Here is an 8,335-nt window from a genome sequence, read left to right on the forward strand (position 1 = left end):
AAGCAAGCAATTTATCTAAGTGAGTAAGTGTGTGAGTTAGATAATGACAAAAAGCATTACAAACACAGCAAACATATAGTGGTTCGGTGCACCCCAGCACCTACATCCACTCCCCAAGACTTCTTGGGAATTTCACTATAATCCTACAGATTACAGTCGGTTGTTTTACAAGCTCACAACCCAACTTGTTGTTTTACGAGCGCACAACGAACTCGGTCGGTTTTCCCAGGCTCACCGACTAGAACCACTCCGATTGTTTTTCCGGGCTCACAATCAAACCCTTACACATTGGTTTTACCCTCGGCTCACCAACAAACCTATCTCCGTTGGTTTTCCCTTCGGCTCACCAACAAACCTTACACCGTTGGTTTTCCCTTTGGCTCACCAACAAACCTTAACCCCTTGATTCAATCCCGTGATTGAATCAAGTTACAAGATAATAAAACAAAGTTTAAAACAAATCAAAGCTTCTTAAACAAGCAAATATAACAATATAAACAAACAGAGTAAAGAGAAGCCCTCAAACGAGTTTTGAAGATGGAGGAGCTCGACTTCTTCTTTACTTGACCCTCTTCTGATTTGGCACGAAGTAGAGGATCACCGAGGCAGCACACTGATGGAGAGGAAGCTTTGGGATTCACTTGGAAGCTCTTCTTCTCTCTATTTCGTTTTGGATGGCCCTTTTGTGCTTGTGGGAGATTTCCTTTGTAATCTCTTTGAGATCTCTTTCCTAGATGATCTCTCCCACTTCCATGCGTTCTCTCCTAGCTCTCTTCTTGTTTTTATAGCTTTAGATGGCGTGGAAACAAGAATCTAGCCGTTAGAGACAAAAATAGAGCCGTTGGAACCAGTCTGCACCTCCTGACAATATGACCGTTGGGATCGGAGTCGACTCGCGCGATCAGGAGTCGGCTCGCCTGTTGCAGGAGTCGGCTCGTGTTTTACCGGAGACGACTCGGCCACTGTTCCAAATTTGAATTAATGTGCTTGCCTCGACTGGGAGTCGACTCGTCTTAACCTGGAGTCGACTCGCCAACTTCTGGAGCTGACTTGGCAATTTCGGAGTCGGCTCATCCACTGAAGTCCGTGGATCCAATTTTGAATTTTGTCCTCTCGAGTCGACTCGACTATCCTGGGAGTCGACTCGAATCCCAGAGTCCGAACTCCCGATCCTCTGTCTTTTGGCTCGTCCAGTCTTGGAGTCGACTCGAACTTCCTTGGAGTCGACTCGGCTCTCAGTTTTCGAAAGTTGGTCTTCTGCCATCTTAGTGTAGTGCTGCCTTGGAGTCGACTCGAGCTGTCTGGGAGTCGACTCGAATCTCAGAGTCGGAAAACTGATCCTCTGTATTTTGGAGCCGCGCTGCCTTGGAGTCGACTCGACTTGTCTTGGAGTCGACTCGCCTCTCAGAGACGAAAATACCGTCTTCTGTCTTGGGGTTGCGCTGTCTTTGGAGTCGACTCGGACTTTGTGGGAGTCGACTCGAATCTCAGTGTCCAAAAACTGCTTCTCTGAGTTTTCCCTTGTGTACCACTGAGAGTCGACTCTCGCTTTCTTTGGAGTCGACCCGACAACCATTGGAGTCGACTCGCATTCCTCAGGAGTCGACTCGAATCTCAGGGTCGAAAATCCCTCTCTGACTTTTCTGCCTTTTACACCCTGGAGTCGACTCGTTCTACTCTCGAGTTGACTCGCCAAGCATTGGAGTCGACTCGAATTCCTCAGGAGTCGACTCGAAGACTATTCTTTTAAATTTTCCTTGAATTTGCTCCTCCAATTTGAATCTTTTGAACTTGAGACTTGGGCCAATAACTTGTAGCTTTCTTCCAACTTTTCTTGAGTGCTTTTAGAGGCCTTCTTGTGTTCTTCCAACTTGCTATGTTCCTTGCAACATAAATATCTTTCTCCTTGCAACATAAACATTAGTATCTATACTTCAAGGTGTTGTGATCATCAAAATCAATCTATGAATCAATCTTTGGGTCATCAATCTCCCCCTTTTTGATGATGACAAAACTTGGAGTATATGCAATATAAAAGATATTGTTTTCTAGAAGTAATGCATAGCAAAGTTGCATGAAGTAGACAACATGTATATTTAAAACAAAACATACTTCATGATAATGCTTTAGATTTAATCAGCTTAACACAATCAATATATTTCAGTTCAAGCTGATTATCACAAAGCATTATAAGCATATACTTAGATATTTCTCCCCCTTTTTGACAGCATCAAAAAGATAGTGAAACATTAAGCACAAAGATCAGAACACTCAAATATTTCTTTCCCTTACTGTACTCTGGTTTGAATGTTATATTATTGCCAGGATATGAATCATTTAACTCAAGGCAATAATATTGGAATCAGATTAGTGAGCACAGATCAGAGCCAATTAAGATAATTTCAGAGCAGAACACATTGAATGTGATTTCAAGAAGTTTTCTAATTTGATACCACAGATAGTTTTCTAATCAAGTGTGGGTGGAATCTCTCTTAGGTTAATTCAAGAAGTACCACAAATGATATTCAATGAAAACACGAGTGGAAATCTAACCTCTCTTCAATAATAAGTATGAAAGCTTGTTCAATTAAGACCTTTTGCCCAATCTATTAAGTATTTTATCAAACATGAGAGCAATTTTGATTAATTTTCAGAGTAAAAGATCAAAACTTATATATGTGAAATACATATCATCATGTTGGGTCATTAATTCTTAATGACTTCAAAGGTTCTTTATAATAATAAGTGCATTTGAGCACAAATACCAAATTATGAAATCATGCAATTTGTGATACATCTTAGAGCTCTTTTAAAGACTTTCTTTTATTCCTTTAGAAAATAAGCACAATTTGATACATAAAATAATGAATTGGCACAAAATAGAAGTTCTAAAGAGTAAGCCAATTAAAACTCATTAGTGAGGTTCAAAATAGATTTTCTAAGAGATACTCAAGAAAATTTAATACATTGTTCTCCTCCTTTTTCATTAAATTAGAGGCTCTTAAGATTTGCAATTTGGTTCAAGAGTGATGCATGAGATATACTAACCAAATAACACGCCTCAAGGTGTATCATAAAAATTTTTAGATTTAAATTTCAGATGATAAATATTGGAGAGCATTAAGATCACTTTTCATTTAGTATTCTTCCTCTCTCCTTTAGTTATAGATTAATGCGATTAAGTTCCATAAGACCTCTCCTTCTGAAATTTTCTTTCTCCCCCTCAATTGATCATTCCATTTAAGAGTTTAGAATTTGAAGATAATGTTCAATAAAATTGTCAATCTCAAAAATATATTTTCTATAAGTTCAAGGTTTGAGATAAGACAACCTTTATAGAACTCATCTCAAGGTAATTAAAGCATGTCTTGCAATATAAGGAGGTTCATCAAAATCAATCCATAAAATTCAAGGTATGCATCAAATTAAAGTATCTTTAGAATATCTAAAGCTCCCCCTCAAAAGATGCATTCCTCTTTAATCATTCTTTTCTTTTGATATCGAGAGTGTAGAGTGATCTAGAATTATTCAAAATTTATAGTAGTCACTCTTCCTAATCCTTTAAGAACAAGTTATGCTTTCTCCTAATCTTAGAAAAAATGTATAGAATTATTAATCAGAAAATGATTCATTTGAAGCTCAGTTTCTTTCAAAAGCATTTACATTTTCTTTCTTTTAGAATCATTTGAGTGAGCTGAAATATTTCTAGCTTTAAGATCATTCACTCTATTTTATCTTTAATAATGTAGGAGAGAAAAACATATAGATGATCATTGAAATATATATATTTATAGAACTCAATTTCTTAATCATAGTTTTTCAGCAATGTATACATGAAGCATAATAAATATTTTTAATATCAAAATAAAATCATATATTTAAAAATATTTGCTTGCAATCAAGATCATTGATCATTTAGACCAATATTAGTAGATTTTAATGATAAGAAAGGATATGTTTCGGATGCGTATCGGAGCAATCAGCCAAGACATCAAAATTAATTCTGTTTTTCTTAAATTAAGATTTTATTTAGAAATCATATTGAGTTTAAGCTTTTATACAAAATCAGATTCTGAATTTTCATAAGAATTTTCAAGAAGGCTCTCAAAATTTGAGATATGTATCTTCTACTTTGTAGCTCATCTTAAATTACTAAGATTGAAAACACATATTTCAATAACATTAGAGCACTTTCAGAATCTTTGTATTTAGTATTGAGTTTCGATACAAAATGGAGGATATTTTAACAAGTATTAGGATATTATGTATCAAAGTTAGGCAAGTAGAAAGATAGATCAAGATCAATTCATTTTGCCTAAATAGAGATATCTTTCTCTTCTCATTTCAACTTTCACATTTTAACGATGATTGTGAATGACAAATCTGAATTTTCTTAACAAACAAAAATTTTATGTAGTATTTCAAACAATCAATCAAATTGTCCAAGCATGAAGCATTACAAAATATTGAGAATCCATAATTTAAAGCATCATGCCATATGCAAAATATATTATGTGTTAAGTCATGCATTAGAATATTAAGAGTAAGAATGTTAAGGATCAAAATCAATTCTTTTCAAATAAACTCCCCCTATTTAAATATAATTTTGCACTGATTTCATCCTTAAAGTGTGTTTTCAAGTGATTAAAAATTTGACTTAATTCTACTTTCATTTACTTTGTTTTTCATTTATAACTTTCTTATGCTCTATACTCTATTTGCTCCCTATCCGGTGGAGTTGGGAAGGGGCACGAGGTACTACCACTAGCCTCCCTCTTGTGCCGTCCCTAATATGCCCTACACCGAATAGTTGGGTCAAATAGTGCCGGGTACTACCACTAGCCTCCCCATTGGCACCATCCCTATGATAAGCAATATAGAAAGGTTAAACTATTTACTTTAAACTCTCCCTCTATTTAAGTGTAATTCATTACGGATTTTATCCTTCCAAAAGAATGCTCACACAAGTGCTGAATATATTATGCTTGTTTTGCTTTTTCTTAAGATTGGAGTATTTGCCTTTACTTAGATTTTACTTCTCTTGAATAATATCCATTATCTTTTCTTTATCTCTCTTTCTCTTTGTTATTCTCAAGTAATTTACTTGAAAGAGCAGAATAAAGAAATAATCAAATGTATCATATAGAGGTATATCATGCAAACAACATTTTCATTATGCTCAAGAATTCATAGCTTCTCACAAGTCATTTTAAATCAAAAATTTTAAGCATAAACTTGTGTAGTTCATGGTTATGACATAGGCAAAGATATATTTTAGTTTGGGCAAACCATGAAACAATTTCTAAAAGCATAAGTCAATCAATACATATATATAGACATGATATCAAGGAATTAATAATTAAAGATTTTAACCATGCCATACTAAGATTTAAGTTATTGACTTTGCTCAATTAATTTATGAGAGAGGTATCTAGAATTACCAATCCATTCTGCATTCTTCAGTCAAATACCTACTAGATTTCTTATGTATGAACTTTTGGCTGAAGAAGGTCCTCTCTCTTGTTTGCATGAGAATGTTTATTGTATCTTACGTGGAGATATCCTTCAAGTTGAAATCTCTCATTTTCTTGCTCAAGGATCCTGCAAGCTCCTTTTCTTCCTTGAAAGAAAGTTATTAGTTTCTTCAAGATACAAAACATTCATCCACCATATTTTTAACTAGATGACTCGATATAAGATATGATACTAGTTGAATGTTGAGTCACTTTACTCAAGAGATTCCCTAAGTATAAGCAAGCACATATCACTTGAACTAAAGAGATGGTTTCATTAACCAATATGGTTCAAGTACAAGCATGTGAGACAATAGAATGATTTATCAAGATCAAATCAATTTCTTATTTTCAACATCAATTTAGCTTAGATTCTATTTGCTTAAGATAATTGTCAATAAGGCATGCTAGCTAAGTTTTGATCAAATTGCCTTAAACAATTGTTTCTATCAAAATTCAGATTATGATTCATTTGTTATCAATAAATTATGATTCATTAGAGTTAGATTGAAGTCTTGCACAAGGGCACATAATGATCACACAATCTGGTCTATTAGGTATATGATAAAATAATTATTCTATCATGCTTTTGATGCTTGTTCCAAATCACATATTGCTTTATCATATATGTAATGTGTAATCTTTAAATATGGTGGTTATTTTACATAGATCTCCTTTTTTTTTAATGAAATAACCACATAGGAGTGAATTCTACACATTCATTTGACAGATTATAAAGCTCATGAAGCAAACAAATAATAATGGTGATCTTTACTTCTAATCATGCAAAAATCTTATCAAGATCTATCTTTTCTTGATTTAGTCTTTTAGTAGTTATCAATTTTTCTTCATTAAGTGCATATCTGAAAAATCCAATTTTGGTTCTAATTATTAACAAGTTTTTCAGATTGTTATATATAAAAGATTAACCATATACATATATAATTTGTTTTTAGTATTTTGATAATAAATCATTAGTCTCATAAAGAATAAAATGAATTGATACCTCTACAACTAGAATTTTTCATGAATGTTCTATATGCATTGCTTGATGAATGATATCCAAGGATAGAAGTATCTTTATCAGATTTGGCATTATTTTCATAAGAGCATATCAAGCATAACATGTACGACTGAAAAATATGAAAGATATGCAATGGTTCATTTTCCATTTTTCAGAAGATCAAAATTTTCATCAAAAATAGATCTAATAGAAATCATATGTATGACAAGCAGTGATGATAGTCTTTTAAAAAATTATTTGAGTAGATGACTATCATACATAATTGTCTTTTTCATTTCTTCAAGAATTCTATTAACCCTATTTTACTTATGATGTCCTTGGAGCTGAAATAATTGAATTTAATATTATTTTCTGTATAACCTTAATCAGGATTTTGGTTTTCAACACTGTGCCATGATCTTCACAGTTTGGAAACCTTTTTCATTTGAAACGCTTTTACAAGATTCAGTAAATACAGAAAAATACTTCAGTTTTATTTTCCAAGAACAAATCCAATGTAAGCTTTTGAAAACTTAGTGATGGAAACAACATCTTTAGATTTAGAAATGATTTTTGTTTGTTTCCTTAGTTAGCATGCATAGCAAAACTTTGACCTTTAAGTAGATAATCTAAGTAAGCCTATGGCAAGGTCTTTTGAGATTAAGTACATACTAGCATGAGTTGATTCTATGTGCCAAGGATGGTTTCTTTAATCTTGGTATTCATAGTGCATATATTCAAAAGCATACCAAGTACACATTATCATATCTATGATCAATAAACAATAATGCCATGGATAAAAACTCTCAATCAAGCATATAGAGAATTCATAGAATTAATCTTAATAATGATTAATCATTTAGCAACTTTATCCAAGGGTGAGTAAAGTATCCTATAAAATGAAGTGATTTGATTATATTTCCAAAAGTAGTTTCTATATCACAAAATTGATCAATACTAGCAATTCATACTAAAGCAAAAATAATGATGAGATGCAAGGATTACTGATTTCATTATTATTATTATTTAAAATTACTTTTCATAAGTATATTTTAAGTTTCAATGTGTCTAGAATACCCATTTGTATGAATCTATTTGTTTCATGGGTATCTTGGCACATCTATGTCTACATCCTCATATTTTCATTTTGGGTACCCAAGCTTGCTTGGATCCTTGAGAGTTAGGACATATAGTTCCTTTTGGAACCCAAATTTGTTTAATTGTAATAACTTTACTACTTGATTTAATTATGTTAGAACGATAGGTAAAGTTGTTATGCCCATTCTTTTCATGTTTGAAATAAGTTATCTTATTTAATGGATTGCTTGGTGAATTGATAACCTTTTTCTTTAGGGATTCATTGCTAAGTGAAGGAGTTAAGCCAAATTTTGATTTATCAAAATCTGTATGTTGGCTTTCAAACATCATTTTTAATCTTGCTGAACTTACAGTAAATTTGTTAATAAAAGACTTCAATTGGTTAATTTCTTTACTTAAGTTTTGATTTTCTTTAATTAAATTTTGATTTTTCTGAATTAATTGTTCTGAATTTAACCTTAAAATTTTATTTTCAGAATTTAGTTTATCTTGTATTTCATTATTAGAATTTCTTTCTTTTGAAATTTTCAGATTTAGTTTCTTAAGATTTTTATTCTTCACAGCTAATTTTCTACATTCACCATACAAATCATGAAAAGTATTTAATAATTCATCATAAGATAATTCTTCTTGAAAATCATTTGAGGTAAGAGTAGATTCAGATTTTACCTTGTCTTCTTGTGCCATAAAGCACGAGTTAGTTACCTCTTGTAGTTCCTTG

The sequence above is a fragment of the Phoenix dactylifera genome, chromosome 3, assembly GCF_051530095.1.
Source record: "Phoenix dactylifera cultivar Ajwa chromosome 3, Ajwa_hap1_PhDact_Kaust_v1.1, whole genome shotgun sequence".
NCBI lineage: Eukaryota > Viridiplantae > Streptophyta > Magnoliopsida > Arecales > Arecaceae > Phoenix > Phoenix dactylifera.